Here is a 25,401-nt window from a genome sequence, read left to right as displayed (position 1 = left end):
TTCTTCTTTCACTCCCACCTTTTCCCTTCCCTTGCGGCGCGCTTAATAATAATAATAATAGTTGCTTTTTGGGGAAAGGAAATGTCTCAGTATCTGTCTCATTTATCGTTGGACACCTGAACCGCGCCGTAAGGTAAGGGATAAAGGAGGGTGTGAAAGAAGAAAGGGAGAGGTGCCGTAGTAGAGGGCTCCGGAATAATTTCGACCACCTGGGGACCTTTAACGTGCGCTGACACCGCACAGCACACGGGCGCCTTAGCGTTTTTCCTCCATAAAAATACAGCAGCCGCGGTCGGGTTTGAACCCGAGCGCGGTTCAGGTGTCCAACGATAAATGAAACAGATACTGCGCCATTTCCTTTCTGAAAAAAAAAACAATTATTATTGTTATTTTCATTGACCCACGGAGCCGGTTGTGCGCCTTTTCTTTCGTCAAAATGAACAGCCTTTGCAATGTTTTCAACACCTAAGAACTGTATGGGCGCCGTCGGCTCCTGTTTTGTTTGGTTTTTAGAAAAAGAAATATGACACAGTAACCGTCCCACATATCTCGGTGGACACCCGAACCACGTCATAAAGGAAGGGATTAGGGACATAGAGAAAGAAGAAAGAGAAAACTGAAAATTGAAAGTTGGATTCTGAGGAAAGGCGCAAAGCGGTGCAGCGGCGGAACACCTGTGGGTTGGTGCTACTAGTGGCGCATGTGAATAGCGACTATAGAGCGAGAGCGAAATATCCACGGCGAGGCGCGCGTTGTGACGTGATGTGCCGCCTCGTAGTACCACCGCGGCGAATTGGTAGGTTCGCGGCCAGTAAAGCGTTCGCTTCAATATCACAATGTCACGGCGGCCGCGTTTCGATGGAGGCGAAACGCATAGGCGCCCGTGAGCCGTGCGATCTCAGTGCAGGTTAAAGATCCCCAGGCGGTCGAAGGTATTTTGGAGCCCTCCATTACGCCGCTTCTTTCTCCCTTTCTTCTCTAATTCTCTTTTTTATCCCTTCAGTTTCGGTGCGGATGCGTTGCCGGTCCATATGCGAGACAGAAACTCCGCCATTTCCTTTCCTCCAGAACAAATTTAATTCTGCCATCTCAGCGCATGGATCCTCTTCACGTCCCTGCATTTCGCATATTGAACTCCCTCGCTGCACATCCGCCCCGCCACATGGAGCTCATATGGGTGCCTGCTCACTTCGGGAATCCCGGAAACGAGGCTGCCAACGTTTTAGCCCGAGGTTCTCTCAACCGGGCACCGGCGGCCTCCGATCTGGGGTTCTCACGGTAGCGCATGCATTCGTTCAGTGAGCTGACGCAGGCCTGCAAAGCCGAGCGTCAACTGTGCCACCACCCCATCCCTCCCTCGACAATTATCATAAAACAGTTTGGAGGCGGCTCCAAACACGCACCTTACCTTCCCATTATATATGCTTGCGCCGTCACCAAGTTCGCACAAACCCCTCCTGTACCCTCTGCCACCACCCCAAAGCCAGTCTCGATCATATCCCTTTCCTCTGCCCGGCGAATCCTCCCCCGCGGGGCCTAGAGCACCTTACCACTGGGGAGGCTTTAGGGACCCTACTGGGCTCCGAGGACCCGGCCAAGCAAGCCATCGCCAGTTTCGTGAGCATTGAGCTGCATTGGAACACAGCTGAGGCAGTTATCTAGCTGTCTGGTTAACTAATACCAGATAAGTATCTTTTAGGTAATAGTTTTCGGCTCCTTGTTGTGCTCAGAGGTTTGAAGCCTACCGTAAGCAAAATTCATATCAGTTTTTACATTTCACAAAAAAGCCCTTCTCGTCGCCTCTGCAACGACAACCATGCTGAAAGAAAGAGTGCTACCTGCGCCTGTTGTAAAAAGAGCCACCCGCCTCGAGAACAAAAATATGGGTAGCTTAGGGGCGTATGTACAGGCGTAACTATCAGACCTTGAAGAGAAGAAGGGTGTTTAGAAAGAAAGAGTCACTGAGAAAAAAACTTGGGTTTCAGGAGCAGGAGGGGAAAGCTTTATTATTTTCTGCAGTTCTGGGCCGTCTTTAAAGACGTTCTCTTTTTCGTTGCATCCCGTGTAAATCCCTCATCCCAGCTCATAGTCAGCACGACGAAAGCCGAGCGAGCATCTGCACGTAACAAGCGATGCACAGCTCTCAATGAAAAGTATTCTTGGTCCAGACTGGTTGTAACACCAAGATTAAAATAACAAACGTAATCAACCTGAGAATGCGAGTGCGCATTTCAGGGGGCGCGAAGTAAATCGATCTTGTACGGCGCTAACTAACGCAAATTTCAATTTCGGCTGTCATGAACGGCATAAGCGATATTTCTCGCCGCGCATCTACCTTGCATCAAGAAAAAGCCAGCACACAGCAAGCGAGGAGCGGCCTATCATCACAGGTTTCACACCGATTGCTTTTTCCGCGCATTAGAAGCAACATAATGCGGACGGTTTGCGGGCGGCGCGGCGGTGGAGGCAATTCTACCACCGGACGGCGCCGTGGGACGGCACTCGGAATTGTACATGCAGTGCATTGCAAATAACTAAGATATTTTCAAATGAAGCTTTACTCCGCTGGCCACCACGTTACTTCGTTCGTAGAACGCAGGGGCCGTTGGTTTCCGTAACCGAGAACTGTGGCAAGCTGTGTGACAACGGCGGACCGTGGTTAGACTGCCATTATAAAACAGATATAAAACAGTGCTGGAAATGGCTGTTGCGCGGCGTGGATGTGAACTAACTGTAAAAGGGAAAAAGTTTACGAGCGGTCAGAAAATGAAATGACCAAAAGAGAAATATTAATGGAATTACGTAATCTGTGTAGGCAGATTAAAGGTATGCTGCATACCGCAAGTTTCTCTCACAGAACAACCATACTGGAGGAAACAAGCGGCACCGGGAGAACATTGCGCTGATCCTTCGTTCACCAAAGCATGGGATGGAACTTAGCAAGCGAACAAAGCCGGACGACCGGTCGACTTCCGCGGATGGCGTCACTTCCGCCAGTTCTTCCTTTTTGGCGAGCACCCCTCCCCCCCCCCCGTTCCCCCATCCGCCCAGGTCTTCTGGAAGCCACGTGGCATTTCACCAGCCATTTTGGCGCATTGCACAGACTGAATAGAGAACAAAATTTAATTGCATGATTTATAAGGTCCTTCCTTCCCAATCAGCTTCCCTGAAGAGAATTAGAGAAGAGGACAGAAAAAAATAGAGGGAAAGTGAATACCTCCAACGCATGGTGCAAGCCTTTCAAAACGTTTGTAAAAGTCGACAAATGATTCATAGAAAATTACTTTTTGTGAAAGGAAATGGCGCAGTATCTGTCTCACGTTTCGGCTGTCACCTGGACCACGCCTAATGGGAAGGGACAAGTAGGGACTAAGAGAAGAAATGAAGAAAGAGGTGTCGTAGTGGAGGACCCCAGAATAATTTCGACCGCATAGGGATATTTATCGCGCACAGATATCGCACAGCAAAAGCGCGCCTTTAAGTTTCGCCTCCATCAAAACGCGGCCGCCGCGGTCGGATTCCAACCGGGGTACTCCGGTACAGTACCCGAGTGCCCTCACCATTCAGCCACCGCGGCTGGTGCTGCTGAGTATCGGTCGGCTATTAATGCGAGAATTTTTCTTGTCCTTAGGAAGCAAAAGGATTAACGCATGCCACTGAGCAAGCGAGAAACGCGCACATGCTGACGTTCTGCGGCCGCCCTCAGTGCACTCTTGCAGGCGCTTCATTGATTAGACAAGTTGTCGGACTAGTTGGTGGTGATCCATTCTTTTGTTGACAGCGCTTAAAAAACACGCACAGTGGACACAGAAGACGACTGTGACGTCGTCTTCTATGTCTTCTGCCCGTGTTGTTTAAGCGCTGTCAACAAAAGAAAGGCGATTCGTGCTCCCAGTACCAGGTGGTCATACGGTCTATGGTCATATTGAGCGCAACGGAGTGCATACTTCGCCGCACACTGTTCTTGCTCATTCATGTTCAATGCGGCACTATACAACAAGCTATGCGTTTTGCTTCTGAAAGAGTACACAACCAAAGCGCGCGAAGAAAGCGTGCGCTTACGGTGGCTGCTTCACGCAGCATAAGACGCCTGCGCCTGTGAGAGCCTTTTATGATTAGTTGCTGATTGCTGTATCTCAGTGCCTTCGAGGGTATGCTTTCCACTATGCCGACAAAAACCTACCGCCGCGGTGGCTCAGTGGTTAAGGCGCTCTTCTACTGAGCCGGTGTGCCCGGGTTCGAACCAGACCGCAGCGGCCGCGTTTCGTAAGGAAGCTGAGGCGAACGCGACGGCGCCCTTCGCCCTGGTTCGAACCAGACCGCAGCGGCCGCGTTTCGTATGGAGGCTGAGGTGAACGCGAAGGCGCCCTTGGGCTGTGCGATGTTAGTGCACGCTAAAGAGCCCCAGGTGGTCGAAAGCATCCCGGAGCCCTTCACTACGGCACCTTTTTCTCTCTATCTTTAACTCTCACCTTCCCCCTCCCCTTACGAAACGGTTCCGTTGTCCACTGGCATTTTTGAGACAATTACGGCACCAATTTCTTCCCTCAAAAACCAAATTTGTTTGAGGCAGATACTGCGCCATTTCCTTTCCCCCAAGAAACCAATTATTATTTTTTCTTTCATTCTTAACGAAAAAGGGCCGCATTTTATGCGCTTGTTTCTACAATTATTTCGCTTCCTTTCCATCGGTTGGTCCTCCATCCATGCGGCAGTGAGCGAACTGAGCTGCGGAGGACGATTGAGATGATGAGGTCGATAATACCAAGATTATATCAACCAGATAAGGAGGCCGCCTACTCCCCGTCCCCGGCACCCAGGCCTGGGTGACGGGGGCTGGGACCTCCGCGGTTTGAAGCAAGCAAAGAGGCGTTGATTGCTCGCGGCTACTTCCGCCAAGCGGATGGCTTTTTGCTGTGATTCAGGTACCTTGCTCCTTAGGTTTCCCAAGAAGCACAATTGGCCCAACATTGGAACTGTATAGGCAAAGTTGGCCCTACAAAGGACCAGGATGGGACCATCCTCTTGCAATACTGGGCCGATGACCTGTGCTGCTTGGGTTCTCTGTACAGTTTATATTTTCTTTAGCAGCGGATTTAAGTCGCGGCGTCACATGTCGCGACAGAAAGTGGTAGGCGTGTGAAAATGTGACGCTGGCAACAATCTTTTCAAAATATGAATCTTGGCGAATCCATCTCATCACCACCAGGGCCGCGCACTTACCTTTTTTCACAATTTGAGAGAGTTCCTTAAAGCTCAAGTCTACACTTATGGCGAGACAGTTACCGCAGCTCGTCTTTCTCCATCACCTCCTCCTTGCAGTATAGAAATAGGGAAAACGCTTCGCAAATAGAAATACGGTCCCACCCAATCAATACGTCGAAAACATATAAACTATGTGGTTGATTCCTATGCGAAATAAATGTAATGAACCAATGCCACAAATGTCTCTAGGGCTTAAACTTCTTAAAAGAGCGCTAAACAGTTTAAATCGGGCTGTAGAGAAATATTTGAAAAAAAGCTGGCCAGCTCATCTTGATTGCACATCCTCGCATATGCAAAAGATGGAATCTCCGCCTGATTTGCACTGACAGGCGACAGGAAAATTGTAAAAAGTTAATTATGAAAACTGTAAAGTTAAATCTTATTGGAAAACAAATAAGCTACGGAATGAAATATTATCAGACAATAGCAAGCAACCGAACCTCAACGACCGAAGAGGTTTGTACACATTCGAATAAAGGCAAACTCCGAGGGGTGACCAAGAATTCTATAACCAAACTGGAGCTTTACTTGGGTGTCAATTGGTACGTATCGCGAAGAATACAATAGGCAATTTTTCACACAAAAACAGATCTAACAATCAATCACAATAAATATGCATAAGCACTGTCAACACACAAAACGTTGAAAAACGTAGAACTGAACTCTGATCAGCGTGGTCGCAAATCAATGAAGAAATTATTACAAATTAGCAAGAGGCATAAAAAAATCTGAACATAATCTTCGAACAGACGATGATAAAATATTTACAAGATTGTGAACCGGGTATTTTCGACGGCAATAGAAAAAGTTTCGCGTAGTGTGCGCTATCAGAGGAAGTTGAACACCAGGCGGCCAAAATTATGTCTGAGACCTCCGCTGCATCGTCTTCGCCCTCACCAGTTCCGTCTCTTCCAATAGCATTTCTACCATCACGCAATGCACACTCAGCAATCGACATGAAAAAGCAAAAGCAATCGACACTATCGGCATAAAAAAGCAAAAAGGACGAACGCTAGTAAACCGGGAAGTAGCTACTCACGCACTGCAATATACAGAATGAATAACTAGGGGCAGTAGATATGAAAAAAGAAATCAACAATGGCGCAAACCTCAATAACAGCAATTACACCAAATCAAATAAAAACCGCACTTAAGCTACATAAGTACAATCAAACTGAAAATATATTCTGGGTGCACGGACGCTTGAACCGAGGCATGTTGTAAGTAGACTTCACCATGAGAGGAGCCGGCGGTGTAAAATCTCGTACACAATACGGCCGCGGAAGTACGGCATGTGCTTCTCCTTGAACAAAATCGGTGCATCCCGGGTGAGACATTCAGCGTACTGACACAGGAAGACGCCGCAGTCGAAGGTGTCCTTCTGGAGTGGCACATTGGATGGGTAAAAATACCAGCCGCTCCAGTCCAGGTCGCAGTCACGCCAGTGGCTCACCTTTTCCAGGTAGTCCGCCAAATCATCGATGATGTTGGCATGCTCATCGCGCGGACCCAGGCTGTCATAGATGACCATCTCGGGCGTGCAGAAATTTACCACGGCGAGACACCAGTGGGACGGGTCCTCAGAGTGCACGGGCACCAGTAAAATGTCGTAAGCGAAGAGGTCTTCGCCTTGCGTCCAGCATTTCACGCCGTCAGGTCCACAGCTATGCAGCTTGGTGAAGAAAAAAGTACTGAACGCGTACACAGCCGGACCGCCTCGCCTTTTGGAGCGTTGCGCAATCATGGCCAGGTAAAAGTTCACGATATTGTCATTAAGTCCCTTGCCTTCTCCTAGCGTGGCTATGTCATGTCGAGTGACAGCCATAGAGAAGGCCTCGACCAGAACCTGTTCCGGTGGGCCCGGCTTCAGCGCTTCAGACACTTCTTCCTGCATGGCAGAAGTGAGTCGGCTACCATAGCTGACGTCTCCCTCGAGGTCGGCTGCGTTGGTCATCACCGCCATGTTTTCACTTCAGGTTTGCACAGGGGCGCTCAGGAGACTGGATCACTCTTCAAACAGTCTGTTCTTGTCGACAGGATGAAGCATCCCTCTGCAACTGCCGGGAGACGCAGAGCAGTCAGCGAACATCACTGGGCTAGCGGCTGACATAAACCAAAACTGCTAATCGCTTTGAACGGTCATCGTTCGTCTTACCTCGTAAGTGCAGACGGGCTGTGGCTTTCGGAACACCTCGTCGGTGCTCAAACGGACTGGATCACTCTTCAAACAATGCGTCCTGAACGGCAGTTTGAGGCGTCCCTCTGCAAGTGACATTAGACACAGAGCAGTCAGGGAACGTCACGGGGCTAGCGGCTGACTTAAACCAAAACTGCTGCTCGCTTTGAACGGTCAGCGTTCGTCTTACCTCGGAGGAGAAGACGCGCTGTGGCTTTTCGAACACCTCGCTGATGGTCATACAGAGTGGATAACTCTTCAAACTATCTGTCCTGATCGACAGCTTGAAGCGTCCTTCTGCAACTGTCAGGAGACCAAGAGCAGTCAGCGAACGTCACGGGGCTAGCGACTGACTTAAACCAAAACTGCTGCTCGCATTGAACGGTCAGCGTTCGGCTTACCTCGGAGGAGAAGACACGCTGTGGCTTTTCGAACACCTCGCTGATGGTCATGCAGAGTGGATAACTCTTCAAACTATCTGTCCCGATCAACAGGTTGAAGCGTCCCTCTGCAAGTGACAGGAGACACAGGGCAGTCATGGAACGTTACGGGGCTAGCGGCTGACCTAAACCAAAACTGCTGCTCGCTTTGAACGGTCAGCATTCGTGTTACCTCGGAGGAGAAGACGCGCTGTGGCTTTTCGAACACCTCGTTGATGGTCAAACAGAATGGATAACTCTTCAAAATATCTGTCCCGATCGACAGGTTGAAGCGTGCTTCTGCAACTGACAGGAGGCACAGAGCAGTCAGCGAACGTCACGGGGCTAGCGGCTGACTTAAACCAAAACTGCTGCTCGCTTTGAACGGTCAGCGTTCGTCTTACCTCGGAGGAGAAGACGCGCTGTTGCTTTTCGAACACCTCGTTGATGGTCAAACAGAATAGATAACTCTTCAAACTATCTGTCCCGATCAACAGGTTGAAGCGTCCCTCTGCAACTGACAGGAGACACAGGGCAGTCATGGAACGTCACGGGGCTAGCGGCTGACCTAAACCAAAACTGCAACTCGCTTTGAACGGTCAGCGTTCGTCTTACCTCGTAGGTGCCGACGGGCTGTGGCTTTCGCGACACCTCGTTAGTGCTCAAACAGATTGGATCACTCTTCAAACAATGCGTCCCGAACGGCACTTTGAGGCGCCCCTCTGCAACTGACAGGAGACACAGAGCAGTCAGGGAACGTCACGGGGCTAGCGGCTGACTGAAACCAAAACTGCTGCTCGCTTTGAACGGTCAGCGTTCGTCATACCTCGGAGGAGAAGACGCGCTGTGGCTTTCGCAGCACCTCGTTAGTGCTCAAACAGACTGGATAACTCTTTAAACTATCTGTCCCGATCGACAGGTTGAAGCGTGCTTCTGCAACTGACAGGAGACACAGAGCAGTCAGGGAACGTCACGAGGCTAGCGGCTGACTAAAACCAAAACAGCTGCCCGCTTTGAACAGTCAGCGTTCGTCTTACCTCGTAGGTGCCGACGGGCTGTGGCTTTCGCAACACCTCGTTAGTGCTCAGACTGGATCAATCTTCAAAGAATGCGTCCTGAACGGCAGTTTGAGGCGTCCCTTTGCAACTGTCAGGAGACCCAGAGCAGTCAGCGAGGGTAACGGCGCTAGCGGACGACAAACGCAAAACTGCTGCCCGCTCTGCACGGTCAGCGTTCGTATTACCTAGGAGGTGTTGACAGGCTCTGGCTTTCCGAACACCTCGCCGATGGTCCAACAGTGGCCGACTGTTACACACGTGAAAGGCGACCCGAGAAGGCACAACCGTCCTGAGACGCGCAAGGCGAGTGAAGCAAGTTTTGCGCACTCCTCTCAGAACCCCTCAACAAACGCTTCTGATATCGCCAAAGACCACAGTGCTGGTGTTTTTATATTTCATGGCTCAGGATTTCTTCCGGCCTGTTTGGTCGACGTCACTTCCTCCTGGTTGTCAAAAAATAAATATCGCAATATCGTGGCGGCCGCGTTTTGATGGAGGGGAAACGCAAAGGCGCCCGTGAGGTCTGCTATGTAAATGCCGCTAAAGTCACCAGGTGTTAGAAATTATATATTCCGGAGCCCTCCCCTACGGCCCCTATTTCTGCCTCTCTTCTCTCAGCCTCTCCTTTATCCCTTCCCTTTCGCCGCGCTTAAAGTTTCAGCCGAGGTGTGAGATACTGCCCGCTTTCCTTTCCCCAACAGCCAATTTATTCCCGCCGCCACAGATCATACAGCCTCTCCAGATTGGAAATACTTCGCCGTGGCAGCACCGCTTCTGAATTAGACAGCCCCGCGTTGCCACAGTACCTGCGTTTGTAAGCCGCATGTAAGAAATTTTGTTTTAAAAATGAAATTATCATAAATTGGTGAACCCGCCGCGGTGGCTCAGTGGCTAGGGCGCTCGACTACTGATCCGGAGTTCCCGGGTTCGAACCCGACCGCGGCGGCTGCGTTTTTATGGAGGAAAAAGGGTAAGGCGCCCGTGTGCTGTGCGATGTCAGTGCACGTTAAAGATCCCCAGGTGGTCGAAATTATTCCGGAGCCCTCCACTACGGTACCTAATTCTTCCTTTCTTCTTTCACTCCCTCTCTTATCCCTTCCCTTACGGCGCGGTTCAGGTGTCCAACGATATATGAGACAGATACTGCGCCATTTCCTTTCCCCCCAAAAAAACCAATTATTCATAAATTGGTGTTCAAAGCTTAAATTGAAAAAAATGAAAATTGATTGTTTTTTAGGAAAGAAAATGCCGCTTTAAGTGCCTCAAAATTCTCGGTGGATACCTGAAGCGCGCCGTTATAAGGCAAAGCATAAAGAAGACGGTGAAGCGAAGCGAGAGGTGCTGTAGTGGAAGTCTCTGACATAATTTCGACCACCAGAGGATCTTTAACTTGCACTGACATTTCCCGGCACACGGCCGCCTTTACGTTGGCGATGTTGGTGGCAAAATATAAGTGCTTGAACCAGATTCTTGTGTTCTACAGTATTTAAAAAAAGTATATATAGGCATTATTTTTATTCTTATATCTTTAAGAAATATAAAATACTTAAAAAGCAAGACGTATATTTTTTGTAATGTAATATGAGAATAGGTGACAGTATAATGTGTATAAATAATAATAATAATAATAATAATAATAATAATAATAATAATAATAATAATAATAATAATAATAATAATAATAATAATAATAATAATAATAATCTTTGGGGAAAGGAAATGGCGCAGTATCTGTCTCATATATCGGCGGACCCCTGATCCACGTCGTAAGAGAAGTGTTAAAGGAGAGGGTGAAAGAAGAAAGGTAGATGCGCCGTAGTGGAGGGCTCGGTAATAATTTTGACCATCTGGGGTTCTTTAACGTGCACTGACATCGCACAGCAAATGGGCGCCTTAACGCTTTGCCTAGATAAAAACGCAGCCACAGGGGTCGAGTTCGATTGAACCCGGGAGCACCAATCAGTAGCCGCGCGCCCTATCCACTGAGCCATCGGGGTGGGTAGCTAATGTGTATTTATTACACTTTTTAATGTTTGAAATATGAGAACAAGTGACAAGATAAAGCGTATATATAACACTTTTTAATGTTTGCCGACAACCAAAAGCGATTTCAAGCCTTTTTGTCGGACCCGCCGCGGTGGCTCAGTGTTTAGGCTCTCGACTACTTATCCGGAGTTCCAGGTTTCGAACCCGACCGCGGCGGTTGCGTTTTTATGGAGGAAAAACGCTAAGGCGCCCGTGTGCTGTGCGATGTCAGTGCCCGTTAAAGATCCCCAGGTGGTCGAAATTATTGCGGAGCCCTCCACTACGGCACCTCCTTCTTCCTTTCTTCTTTCACTCCCTCCCTTATCCCTTCCCTAACGGCGCGGTTCAAGTGTCTAACGATATACGAGACAGATACTGCGCCATTTACTTTCCCCAAAAAACCAATTATTATTATTATTATTTTTGTCGGCAGTTCAAAACGCATTTGAAATGAAAGCTTGCGAAACGCTTCGCAGCACGATGTGGCTCTTCCCTCAATTCGCTTAATCGCTTGCATGTAAAGATTGTGCCCCCCCCCCCCATGCGTCTACAAAGGCTGTGCAACGCTCAGGCTTTCTCTGTGTGTGTGTGTGTGGGGGGGGGGGGGGTGCTGTAGAATGCCGATTTGCTCTGGATGTACGAAGGAAGAAGCGAAACTGCCGGAGACAATTTTTTTTCTTAAAGCGAAAGCTTTACTCGCTGTGAACTTGGGCATTTCGCTGTTTCCGCCCTCCGAGGAAGCACTACACGTCAAAACGCGCGCCTCACATATTTCTGTGGACACTCGAACCGCGTTTTCTTCGTTCCCTCACTTCTTTATTCCTTTATTTACAGCGCGGTTCGAGTGTCCACTGAGCTATGTGAGACGGCTACTATGCTTTGTGTGCTCGCCGCGCCTTCTGGCATGATGTAACACTGCGCGGCTCGCCACCGCTGCCGTTCGGCATGACGTCACACCGCGTTCCTCGTCGTTGCGCTCGCCTCCTCTCTGACCCCAGAACGCAAGTTTTGGCGGTGGAGTGGGCTGACAAAGTCGTCGAGGGCTATGTACTCTCGACCACTTAACGCGACCTCTTGCCAAGCTCTTCCCGGCGAATAAAATGTTTTACAATCAATCTCGCTTCACCAGCTTCGTCGCATGCCTGTTAACATATCGGAGGGTTGAAAAGGAGAGCTCGCGAGCTCGCGTGGTCCACAACCACAGTTGTGTCGTCTTTAATGCGACAACATAGCTAGACAACCAGACTAACCTGGACTTGCAATCAAGATTAACCAAGACTAACCATGCTGAGCCCTAGCTTTCGCTGCGTATATCCTGTCATAGCCGAGCTAAGCCACTCCCAACTTTTCTTTCGGCAATGTGGTTTTAAGCTTGGAAGGAAAGGGAAGGAAATGGGCTTTGTGCCCGTACCCTTTCTGTTCCTGCATAGCCGCTGGAGCATTGCCGAGAAAAGTAGTTCAAGGCGGGCCACTATTACGGCCTCTGCTATAGTGCACCCTAGAATAAACTACGCTCTATACCTCGTGAAGAAATTATTCGTTTTGACGAAATTTGAGGAACGAAAATGCGCATTTTTTTCTCGGGCGACAGCATGCTTTTTGGCATCAAATAGTATTTTACAAATAAAGATACACTCAATAACGAAGGTAAGGAAGGAATCCGCCGGGGTGGCTCATTAGGTAATGCGCTCGTGTACTGATCCGGAGTATTGATCCGTAGTTCCCGGGTTCGAAACCGACCGCGACGGTTGCGTTTCGATGGAGGTGAAGCTCAAAATTTTTTGGATTGGTTTAGCTCTGGTTAACCCTAGTTGAATCGCGAAACCTTTGTTTACTTGGCACGTCGTCTACGCAGCGTCTCATTCCGAAGCTCCTGAGCACTCAAACTGGTCTTTTAAGCAGTTGAAGATTAACCCGCCGCGGTCGCTCAGTGGTTAGGGCTCTCGGCTACTGATCGGAATTCCCAGGGTCGAACCCGACCGCGGCGGTTGCGTTTCAATGGAGGCAAAACGCTAAGGCGCCCGTGTGCTGTGCGATGTCAGCTCATGTTAATCTTCCCCAGGTAGTCGAAATTATACCGGAGCCCTCCACTACGGCACCTCTTTCTTCCTTTCTTCTTTCACTCCCTCCTTTATCACTTTCCTTACGGTGCGGTTCAGAGGTCCAACGATATATGGGACAGATACTGCGCAATTTTATTTTCCATAAATACAACCAACCAGTTGAACAGTCATTCCGGGACGTGGCATGACGTCTTCTAGCCGCATCTTCGTTACAACGCTTATCGAGTTGCTCGGAGCGTTCTTCTGACGTCTCTTGAGCACGTTCTCGGTTCCTAGCTTCGTTCTGTCGTTGTTGCGTGTCTTTCGTGCTCTCCATAACGACTGCGATACACTGAAGTTGCTGTTCTGCCGGGAAGGAAAGGAAAGTGCACGGGCCGGCCTACTGACTGTAGACTGGCCATGCTCGCTACCCCGTGCTGAAAGTAGGAGAGTTAAAGGATAGGAGAGCAAAGATAGAAAGAAAAGGCACCCGCTAATTTGCCCCGGGCCGATCCCGGATGCAGCGAATACCGGCAGTTCGTGCCAGGGTGCTTCAAGGGAAGCACTGCGCCATGTTCCAAAAAATATGTTTAATATATTGGGTCCAAGGACCCCAGCAGATATTATTCAGTTATGAGGCGATACGTATATATACATATATATATATATATATATATATATATATATATATATATATATATACCAAAGTGATTTCTGGCAGCTGATTTGGTAAATATAATATAAAATCACCAAAATTGAAGAAACATAACAGGATTTAATTCACGACGTTTCGGCTGGAGGACCAGCCTTTTTCGAGTGTAGTACAGTGTTTGAAACACGCAGTTTTTATAGAGAATGCGCGAGGTACAACGTTTAGAAGTTTACAGCATAGCACTAGTTCAGAACACTTGGGGGGGAGGGAAGACACCAGGAAGAACATTTTTTTTAACAAAGGAAGAGAGAGAATTGGTGCAGGTGTTCTGGAGAGGCCGATTTTTTTTAATAACAAAAGAACAATAAGATTAAGATAATAAAAATATCAAAAGAGAGATTCTTTCCCACCACCTCAGGGCTGCCTTGAAAAGGCCCTCGAGGTGTCGCTCCTCTCAGGATTTTGGTGACAAGCGTGAAGGGCTCCACCCCTGTACAAGGAGGAAGCTACATTCCAGAGAAACTGGTAGGGGGAAGGAGGGGGAGTATAGAGGAATGCAAACGAGGCCTCTAATAAAGAAAAAAAGACGAAAAAAGAAAAAAAGAAAAAAAGGAAAGTAGTGAAAAAAGGAAAGAAGAGCCATTGTACAAGTTCGCTCACGAGTGCGCGCACTGCCCTGCGGCCACAAGAGCGTCTTGATGGAGTCTGGTAGTATGCCTGCGCCCTATAGGCCGCGAGCATATCGCGACGAGCATCGGCGAACGCGGAGCAGCGAAGGAGCAGATGTTCTAGTGTTTCCACTGCACCGCATCCGTCACACACATCACTCGTCGCGATTCCGTGACGCACCCGTCGTTCCCCGGGCCACACGCAGCCAATGCGCGCGCGGAGGATCATTGCAACGTTGCGACCGTGTAAGTGCGCGACAGCCGGTGACACTGTCGATGCGCTCACCTCCCGCGATGCGTGGGTCGGGGTGCTGCTTTCGGAGATGGTCGTGAATGGCCGCACGCACGTCCTCCAGCGCAAGGGGCAGATCGCTGGCAGGTAGTTGGTGTGCAGCGGTCGCGAGGTCGTCAGCTTCTTCGTTGCCGGCGATGCCGCAGTGACCGGGCACCCACTGTGCACGCACGGCACAACCTCTCTGCGCGAGGCGCTCGATGCGTGAGCGAATTTCCCGCACTAGTGGGGTACCGCGGCCGTTAGATTGCAGGCGGCTGAGGGCGGCGCGGGAGTCGCACAGCAGAGCACTCCTGGGCGGCGGAGGGCCGAGGGTGAGCAGCAGGTCCAGCCCGAGCCGGATCCCCATCAACTCCGCCGTGGTGGAGGAGCCCAGGAAGGTTGCGTGTTGCTGGCTGTGCAGTCGCAGGGCGGGGATGGTGGCCGCCGCAGCAAGGGGAGCAGCTGTCGCGGGCCACTGAGCCGTCGGTGTACACGAGGAGATGGTCCTGGAGCTCCTCGTGTATGACGGCTCTGGCCAGCTGCTGCACAGCGCAGAGGGGTGTGCTCCGCTTCCTCGAACACACGGGCTTGACGTCCCGTCTGTTCTCCGTCAGGTAGTTACACGCAGTGACCGAACGCTCCGCGAGTTCTACCTTGAACGATTAATAACTGGACGCCCCACTCCAGTTTGTAACCTACACAGTGCTGTGCGCGTGTGTGATTTAATTCCTCTAAAATGAACTAATCACGCGCACAACCTGGACACATTACTAATTGTGTAAATAGTTTGTACATATTACTTCTCCCCCTGTCCTCTATTCCTGTCCCCTCACCTCTTTCACTTCATTTCTCCATTCTGCCTGCTGTCCTTTATTTCCGCTGCCCCAGCTCAGGTGCTTCAGTATCGATGGCAGATGCCGGGGCTAGCAAAAATCTTTTCCTTCCTTTTTACTATTATTTTTAATAAAACCACTACCACCACCACCATTGTACAAGGCTTGGTAATATGCATTCAGAGAAGGGTGGTGGCAACACGAGAGAATACAAAATAGGACATTAAAAATGAAAAAAAGAAAAAAAGAAAAAAGGGGGAGATTCTTTTGCACCACCTCAGGGCTGCTTTGGAAAGGGGTGAAGGGCGCATTTTGGTGACAAGCATGAAGGGCTTGACCCCTGTACATGCAGAAGGCAACATTCCAGAGGAGCTGGTAGGGGGGAAGGCAGGGGGTAAAGAGGAATGCCAAAGAGGCCTCTAAAAAAAGAAGAGAAAAAAGAAGCAAAAACACAAAGACAAGAAGAATAAGAAAAAGAAAGAAAATTAGGGGAAAAAAGGAAAGAAGAGCCATTGTACAAGACATGGAAATATCCATTCACACAAGGGTTGTGGCAAAACGGGAGAAATCAAATAATACAAGTTCCTAATCAATCCTTAGAAGGGCACTCCATACACACGCATACAGATACAGACAAAAGACAAGGCCAACAATAAATCCAACACCAGAAGCGAACTGCAATGAGTCGGAAGTACAATCTACCGCAAGACAAATGACCATTCAGAGTAAACAATTCATCAATGTATGATGCGAGACCGACATGACAGCAAAAAAATGAGGGGGGATAACAGTAAATGGGTGACAATATAATACAATGCGCGACAATAAAAGATTAGAATAATAATAAAAAGTGGAAAGAAAATAGCAGTAAATATGGGACAATGCAAGTGAAAAAAGGAAAACACGTCGGAAGCTATGCTTGTTATGCATGCTGCCGCCCGTTCTATGAGTCTGGGATAATTATTTTTGATAGTCTGGAATAATCATTATTCCAGGAATCTGGGATAACTATTTGTTACATCTATTGAGTGTGTAAGCATGATAGCCGGCCTACTGTTTCTTAATGCCGCGCGAGACTGTGTTAAATTTGTGAATCAGGTACGATTCACAGCTCTCGCGGTCATAATTTGTTTTGAACCCCGATTGGAGTACAATAGGTGTAAAGTTATCGAATGGGTGCCCAAGGTTGTTGATGTGTTTTGAAAGTGGGAGATTTGGCTATGTCCGCCATGTGATCTGTGGTTGTTGATGCGAATTCTAAATGGTGTAACTGTCTGCCCTACGTACTGAGCTTTACAGGTGCCACATTCCAGGAGATAGACAACATTAGCGCTGTCGCATGAAAAGTTACCTTTTATCTTAAATGAGAGGATGACGCTGTGCTTTTAGCACTGGTTGTTGTTGTCATCATCGGACAGAGTTTGCACCTAGTTTTATGGCATGGCGCGGATCCTCTGAAGCTACGGTTGCCGATTGTAGACGATGTTATCATATCCCGGATGTTCCTTGCGCGCCTATACACAACACGTGGGGATCAGGGATAACTTCTTTCAACTTTTCACTCTGTTGAAGGATGTTGTGGTGTTTTTTTAAGAATTGTGCTAACCTTGAGCATTGAAGCCGAATGGGTAAGGACCAGATTGAATTGATAGTCCGGGCGTGGCTGCTTTTTGCCATTTATGAGTTCGCGCCGGCCATGCTTTGAAGCTTTCTTGACTGAATCGTCGATGACTGACAATGGGTGCCTCTGGCGTGCTAGGTCCACACGGAGTTGCTCGCAGTTTGATTCAAAGTCGCCTTCTTTAAAGCAAATCCTACGGAAACGGAGGAACTGACTGTAAGCGATGGATGTTTTACAATGGCGAGTGTGACTGCTCTGGTAGTGCAGATACTGGTGACGGTCGGTGGGTTTTCTGTAGACTGTTGTCTCAAGTTTGTTATTCGTGATGGTCACCTGGACGTCAAGAAAATTCATTGTCGAGTATGAAGGCGATGACGAATACGAGATGTTAGGATGAGTGCTGTTGAAGTCTGAAATAAACTTAGTGAGTTTTTCTTCACCATGTGTCCAGACCATAAATATGTCATCGATGAATCTTCTGTAAAATATTGGTTTAAAGGAAAAATTGTCCAGGAATTTCGTCTCAAGCACAGGCATGAATATAGTAGCGTAATTTGGTTCAATTTTGGCTCCCATTGACGTTCCACTTATTTGCACGTAGTGCTGGCCATTAAACTCGAAGTTATTTAACTCAAGTATCAGTTTTAACATCTCTGCAAGTGTGCTGCCGTCAACCGGTTGTTTAGATTCTAAGCGCTCATAAGCATAGACGACTGAGAGAGAGAGACTCTTTAATGAAAAAAACAGAGAATTTAGCCGGCGTTTCAATATCGCTGGCATGCTACTCTGCGTAGGGAGGGGAATTTGGGAGATAAATACTGAAGGAGAGCAGCGTGAAGATGTGGAAGGGGAAAAAAAAGAAGATAAAATGCAGCCATGAAATGGGTACTAAGGATGCAGTGGCGAGTATTGATGTAACCTATGGAATGATGGAGTGCATAGTCCGACAAATGGGCTGACGAAGTTCACTGCAAGAAGAATGCATGAAGATAACCTGCAAGTGAATTTAGAGCTTATCGAGATGTCCAATGTCTTTTAAATATGTTAAAAGAAAGCTCATTGCAAGTCTCTGTTGCCTGAAGCAGGCTAAGGGGCCTAAAACTTTACCCATTGTTAGGGGCACTGGCAGAGCTTCTGCATGCAATGTTCATAGTACGCACGCTCGTTAGCATACGCAGGGCATTCAAGCAGGATATGTTCCACAGTTTCTATCGAGGCACAGTTGTCACAATGCGGACTGTTCATTTGTCCAAAACGGTATCGCAGGCCGTTTGTATATGCAGCATTCAGACGAAGTCGGTGATAAAGTGTTTCGAGTTGTCGAGGAATTCTGTTTGAGAGTCTTGATCTAAGATGTGGGTCGATTGAGTGAAGAAATTGGTGCTGATGTGTCGGCAAACTCCAAAGCCGATGCGTTTTTTCGTACGCAAAACTTTAAGCCATTTGGGACGCATCAGATTTCGTGAGAAAACTTCGAATGTATCTCTGATGTTGATGGTCCTTACGGCCGTTTCATCTGCTTTTTCATTAGCCATAATGCCACAGTGAGCAGGTATCCACTGAAATGTTATGCAGTGGCCTGCGGCAATAGCTAAATGATGGATATACCTAATGTCCAGGGAAACTGGCTTGTGATTCGTTTTCTTCAGCTGGTTGGCCAGGATCTGCAGAGATGCTTTTGAATCGCTGAAGGTAACCCAACGGCCGGCGGATCGGCGCAGGATGTAAGAAACAGCTTCCTTAATGCCGTGAAGCTCAGCTATTGTAGAGGTGGTCCTCCGCTGCAGCCGGTAAGAAAGGGCATGGCCTGTTGAGGGCACATAAAGGCCACAAGAAGAAGTTTCTTTAGTAGTTGAACCATCGGTGAAGATATGAGTGTGCTGCGTATATTCTTCGATTAAGTAGGCGAGAGTAGCTCGCAGAAGTGCTGCCTGTGGCATGCGGCTCTTTGCATTCACACCTGGAACAGACTTCTTCACCTTTAGAGGAGAGAGTGTCCATGGAGGAAAGGCCAGAGGGAGTAGTTTTTGTGGCTGATTAATAGTAGGAAGGGGCAGGAGCTGCACTGCCTGGCCAAAGCTAGAGTTGCTGTGAGTTAGGTGGACACGGTGTAGGAAGTGCTTCTTCCCTTGCAGGACATGGCGGAGATGGGCACGCATAGTTTCCTGGGCGGCAATTACCTCTAGTGGGAGACATCCTGCCTCCGCTACTGTTCCTGTTGCAGAGGAACCCTTTGGGAGGCCAAGACATATTCGCAGGCAGTTTGTTCCGAGCGGCATTAAGAGTCTTATTGCTTGATGTAGATAATCTTGAAGCACTGGTAGACAGTAGCGCAAGGTTCCTTCAACGTAGGCTTTTCAAGCAGAAGCATTGATCGGCAGTTGCTACCCCACCTTGTTCCCGCCATGACCTGAATATTTGCGATGCTGCAGTAATCCTCGCACGGAGGTTTTTGATCTGAGGTGACCATGACAGATTATTAGTCGATTACAACACCCAGGAATCGCTGAGATCGTACATATGGCAGCGATCATCCGCCTAGGAGCAGCGGATATCGGGTCATCGTTTTTCTTGTAAACGCCATTGCAACACTATTTTCTGGCGAGAGACGAAGACCTCTGGAAGCCAGGTACATCGAAATGTGCAATAGTGCTCTCTGAAGACGTTGCTGGGTAATATAGCGCGAACGGGACGCGGTCCAGATGCAGATATCATCAGCATAAATTGTTATGCGGACCCCTCGCGGAAGGTGTCTTCTTATGTGAATAAGGACAATATTGAACAGGAGAGGGCTGAGCACCGCTCCCTGTGGTACGCCCCTCTCCACTGCGTGAAAGCGTGTTGGACCGTTTGGAGTGGTAATAAAAATTTGTCGTTCTTTTAAATAATGCCCAATCCACCTGTATAGCCTTCCAACAAGGCCAAGACTGCAAAGGCTGCGAGAATTGCATGATGAAAGACGGAGTCAAAAGCGGCCTTGATGTCTAGGAAAACGGCTGTTGGGATGTACCCAGCATGAAGGTACTCCTCAATTGATGAGACGAGGGCGATGATATTGTCAGTCGCAGACCTGTTTTGACGGAACCCGTTCATTTCTTGGGGAACTCATTTCGGCTTTCTAGGAACCAAGTTATGCGCTTGCAGATCATGCGCTCCATGAGCTTACCTACGCAGCTCAGTAGGGCAATGGGCCGGAATGATGCGTAGCTTGTTGGCTGCTTACAGGGTTTCAAAACGGGCACGATTTTTGCCAGCTTCCATTCCGTGGGGACCTCACCAGCCATCCAGGAAGAATTGTAATACTCCAGGAGTCGAAGACGGAGGTGTGGGGTAGCTTTGCAATGGCGTCATAGGTCACCTCATCATGACCCGGAGACGTGTCCCTGTTTCTCTCCGCGATAGCTGTGGATAGTTCTTCCATAGTGAAAGGGCAGGTCTAACGCTGGCACTGCCGCCTATGGGATGCCTGTTTGACCATCTGCGGAGAGTGTCGAATGCCCTCACCCTGCCTACCGCAGCTTGCAGTATTCTTCTGAGACATAGATTTTTGTTCGTGAAGGGAAAGTGCAGCGAAGGGGGGGAGTTGTTGAAGTGCCGTGCGCATACCTCTAACTATCCGCCAAATATTGGTTACTGGTTTGCGCACATCCAGCGTAGAACAAAAGTCACGCCACTTTTGCCGACTGAGTTTATCCATGTAGCGTCGAATGTGACGCTGTGCCCGTCGGCATGCACGTAGGTCACCGAGGCTTTTTGTGCGCAGAGCTTTCCTTTCAGCTCGCCTGCGTATAGCGCAAAGCCTTTGGAATGTGTCATCATTTGAAGGTAGGTTATCATTTTTAGCTGTAATTTGTGTACTCGCCCTCAGACAATACGCAATTGTCGATGCTAATTCCTCATTGCGAGCTGCCGCAGTAACTCCTCTGCTTACAGCGTCCTTGTATGCGTCCCAGTCTGTAGATTTTATAAGGAATTTCTTTGGGTTCCTCTGCATATGGAAAGCCAATATCAGGGTTGGGTAATGGTCGCTTCCCACGTGTCTCCAAATCAGTGCACCAGCGAAAGTTGTGGGCGAATGAACTTGTGACAAATGTCACGTCGATGCTGCTGGTAGTCGTCGGGCCTCGGAGGTAGGTGATGCTGCCGTCATTCAATGGCTGAACTGAATGCTTAGAGAGAAGTTTTGCAAGCTTGGCACCTCGGGCACATGTATGTGAGCTGCCCCAAATTTCATTATGAGCATTAAGTCTCCCCAAATAATATGCGGAGAGGGCGTCCTTGCTATCAAGTCTTCAAGTCTCAAAGCATCAAATGGCGTGCCTGGCTCAAGTTATACTCCAATCAGAGTGTACTGTTGTCCGGCAATAACTGAGACAGCGCTTACGTATTCATTGTCGCTGTGAGGCGGGACATCAACCGGTGAGGACGGGATATCCTTGCGAAAGCCAATCAGCAATCTGCTGACGTTATCTGGTCGTTGTGAATGATGGAAATAGTATCCATTGAGACGGAAAGTTTCCTCGACGCGTGATTCACAGATGACTATGAAGGGGAAGCGGTACGCTCGCACGAGCTGTTGGAAATCTGAGTTTAGAACGTAGCCTGCGAGCGTTCCACTGGAAAATGGTGCATGTACGAAAGATGTTGTGATTTTCAGCTGCGGTGAAGTTCTCGCTGTGGAAGCCATGATTACTGAAGTGTGGTATTACGCCCCTGCGCAGCATAGGAGACCGACACCAACGGCTCCATTGCAAGGACAGCTTCTACTTCTGGGAGTCCTCCTGACGAGGGGTTTGCACGGATAATAGCCTTGATGGCTGCAAACAGCATCGGAATCAGTAGGCATGTGACATCTTGTTCAGAGCTTCCGGTTTGCTGCCTGCCGCTGATCTTCTTGTCATGTTGTGGCGCCCTAGGGTCAGAGCGAGCGACGCTGTTTGTCGGGTCTTGTGTAGTGCGTTGCAGTAGCTTTGATGGAGAAGAACCAACGGACTTCCCACGCTTCTTTTTTACCGTATCTGCGTAGGTCTTGTCAGCTGCTCTGTCACGCTGTGCAGACTGATTCTCGGAAAGAGCTGCCGTAGTCGTGAAAACCACGTCGGGGTTAGGTGGTGGTTCATGGCGCTTAGGGGGGTTTCCCTTGTGTTTGCTCTGCCGTGCGAGCAACTGTGGCTGCTTTCTTTTTATAACACCCTCCATAGGAAGCAGGGTGTGGGCCACCGCAGTTAGCGCATTTAGGTTGCGCTCTCGAAGTGCATTCTTTTGCGAGTGGGGGCCACCACACACTTTGCAGCGCACGGGGCCGTTACAGTGTCTTGATATGTGGCCATGCCTCTGACATTTATAGCACTGAGTTGCTGCGCCGACGTATTCAGTTACAGGGTAACTACAGAACCCCAGCGTTACTCGTTTTGGTAGCGGCGCATCTTTTGCGAATTCCAATATAACTGTGCGACGGCGTACCTCTTTTATCTTTCCACCATCCTCAGGAGTGTAGGCGGTTAGCCTCCTTGCTGAGAGGACACCTTGGTCGCGTAGATATTCCTGCAGATCTTCGTCTCTGTAGGGTGACAGGTACATCTTGTATTTTGCCATAGCTTGCCATGTAAGAGTATGGACTCGGGCCTCTACAGCCACTCCAGTCAGCTTAGTTACCGTGAGCAGACGGTTGGCGGCGGGCAGCGTCGATACTGTAACCATCCGGCTCCCATCCTTGTGAATGCGATGGCTGAGGATTTTTCTTGAGCCGATGCTACAACCGCCGAAGCCACAATGTTGGGGTTGGCTTTCCATAGGCTTCCTCCTTCCTCAGTGGGCCTGAAAACTACAGGAACACCGGTAGCTCTCTTTTTCTTGTAGGATACAACTGTAAATGATGCTTGGTCCATGTCCTCTGGATGGTCGGTCAGAGGCTCGTTGCTGGCTTGGTCGTCGCGCAGTCTCTTGTTTGGCGGGGCCTGGTCTGTAGCCGCAACTACAGGGGCCGCTGGACCCGCCGCTGGCGCTGCTGCCACCAGTGCAGCTTGGAGCTCAGCTGGCGGTGATGTTCCGTGTCGGCGTTGATACGGCGCACAGCGCCGAGGAGGTCGCTTGACGTGCTTTTGCCGGCGGCCAGGGACCCCCAGGTCGTCGCACGTCGAGGACACACGCCAAAAAGACTGGAAAACCTCTGAAGTGAGAAATAAAGCCGAAAATTACGGACCGATGTCAGACAGCCGGCCCACTAATCGCCGTCTTCTAGACGACTGCGTTGATGCCATCAGCATGCGGTATATTGGTGTACAGCGAAGCGACATCCAGGGTCACTAGTAAGGAATCATCTGGAATGACTAAGTCGAGAATTTCACTCAAAAAATGTGCGGTCTCCCTTAACATAGGAAATATATAAGGAAGAGATATCCCTGGTGAGGCTGTCGACATAACTCGAGATGTTTTCAGTAACGGTTCCAATTCCAGAGACAATTGGTCTTCCCGGATTATTTTCTTTATGTATCTTTGGAAGAAGATAAAAACATCCTGGACTTGAATGTAACGGAATTAGAGCTTTTGCGATCTTGTCCTCAATTTTCTTCTTTTTTGCCGAAGCTAAAATAGATTCTGAAACTTTCTTATTATACTCTGGCGTAGGATCAGTAGGGAGAGCCTTGTAAAATGAGGAATCACTTACCTGTCTTTGGGCCTCATCAAGGTAATCCTTTTCATTCATAACTACGATGGCGCCCACCTTTATCCGCTGGTTTTATTACGATGTCAGATCGGCTGTTTCGAGCCTGCAACGCATTGCGTTCAAGCATTGTGAGATTAGGGCGATAAGAGCGTCGTTTTTGAAATTCCGAAAGGATATCCTTTTGCACTGCCCTTTATGTATAAATCTAGACACTTATCGCGCTGCGGAGGTGGTGTCCAATGAGTAATAGATCGAAGTTTTGGACCAGGAACTAATGTTTGAAGGTGACCGTGGTAGTATTCTCTCAGTCTAAGGTTTCGGGAGAAATTATCCAGATCTTTGTATAGTTGAAGTTCATTAATTATACCGCTAGTGGGGCAAACATTGAGGCCCTTGGACAGCACCATGCACTCATCGTGTGACAAAGTTACTGACGAGAAATTAACAACATTGTTTGGTGTAGATTTGGTGACTTTAAAAGTTGATTGACATGCGCCTGAATTGGGTGAACTGGTTCTTATATCTGAAACAGAGGTTGCATTGTCCCACAATTACTGCTATTTTGTTTCCCGTTTTTATTATTATTCTAATCTTGTATTCTCGCGCATTGTATTATATTGTCACCCATTTACTGTTATCCCCCTCATTTTTTTCCGGTCATGTCGGTCTTCGCTTCATACCATTGATGAATTGTTTACTCTGAATGGTCATTTGTCTTGCGGTAGATTGTACTTCCGACTCATTGCATTTCGCTTCTGGTGTTGGATTTATTGTTAGCCTTGTCTTTTTGTCTTGTTATCTGTATGCGTGTGTACGGAGTGCCCTTCTAAGGATTGATTAGGAACTTGTATTATTTCATTTCTCTTGTGTTGCCACAACCCTTGTCTGAATGGATAATTCCAAGTCTTGTACAATGGCTCTTCTTCCTTTTTTCCCCTAATTTTCTTTCTTTTTCTTATTCTTTTTGTCTTAGTGTTTTTGTTCCTTTTTTCTCGTCTTTTCTAAGCGGCCTCGTTGGCATTCCTCTTTACCCCCTCCCTTCCCCCTACCAGTACCTCTGGAATGTTGTCCTCTGCATGTACAGGGGACAAGCCCTTCACGCTTGTCACCAAAATACGCCCTTCACCCCGTGTCCAGGTTGTGCGCGTGATTAGTTCATTTAATTCCTCTAAAATGAACTAATCACGCGCACAACCTGGACACATTACTTATTGTGTAAATAGTTTGTACATATTACTTCTCCCCCCTGTCCTCTATTCCTGTCCCCTCACCTCTTTCATTTCATTTCTCCATTCTGCCTGCTGTCCTTTATTTCCGCTGCCCCAGCTCAGGTGCTTCAGTATCGATGGCAGATGCCGGGGCTAGCAAAAATCTTTTCCTTCCTTTTTACTCTTATTTAATAAAACCACTACCACCACCACCACCCCTTTTCCAAAGCAGCCCTGAAGTGGTGGAAAAGAATCTCCTTTTTTCTTTTTTTTCTTTTTATCTTTTTTCTAATTTTTTAATGTCCTATTTTTTATTCTCTCGTGTTGCCACCACCCTTCTCAGAATGCATATTACCAAGCTTTGAACAATGGCTCTTCTTTCCTTTTTTCACTACTTTCCTTTTTCTTTTTTTCGTCTTTTTTTCTTTATTAGAGGCCTCGTTTGCATTCCTATATACTCCCCCCTCCTTCCCCCCCCCTTACCAGTTTCTTT

The 25,401-nt window shown here is 48.4% G+C and overlaps 1 pseudogene; it reads right to left on the bottom strand.

Moving 5' to 3' along the window:
- Positions 1-6,496: 6,496 nt before the first annotated feature.
- Positions 6,497-7,228, bottom strand: LOC144108463 (sentrin-specific protease 1 pseudogene; annotated as a pseudogene).
- Between the last annotated feature and the right edge of the window lie 18,173 nt (positions 7,229-25,401).

The sequence above is a fragment of the Amblyomma americanum genome, chromosome 10 (assembly GCF_052857255.1).
Source record: "Amblyomma americanum isolate KBUSLIRL-KWMA chromosome 10, ASM5285725v1, whole genome shotgun sequence".
Lineage (NCBI taxonomy): Eukaryota > Metazoa > Arthropoda > Arachnida > Ixodida > Ixodidae > Amblyomma > Amblyomma americanum.
Note: the sequence above shows the minus strand (reverse complement) of the source record. Positions and strands in the feature narration are given on the sequence as shown.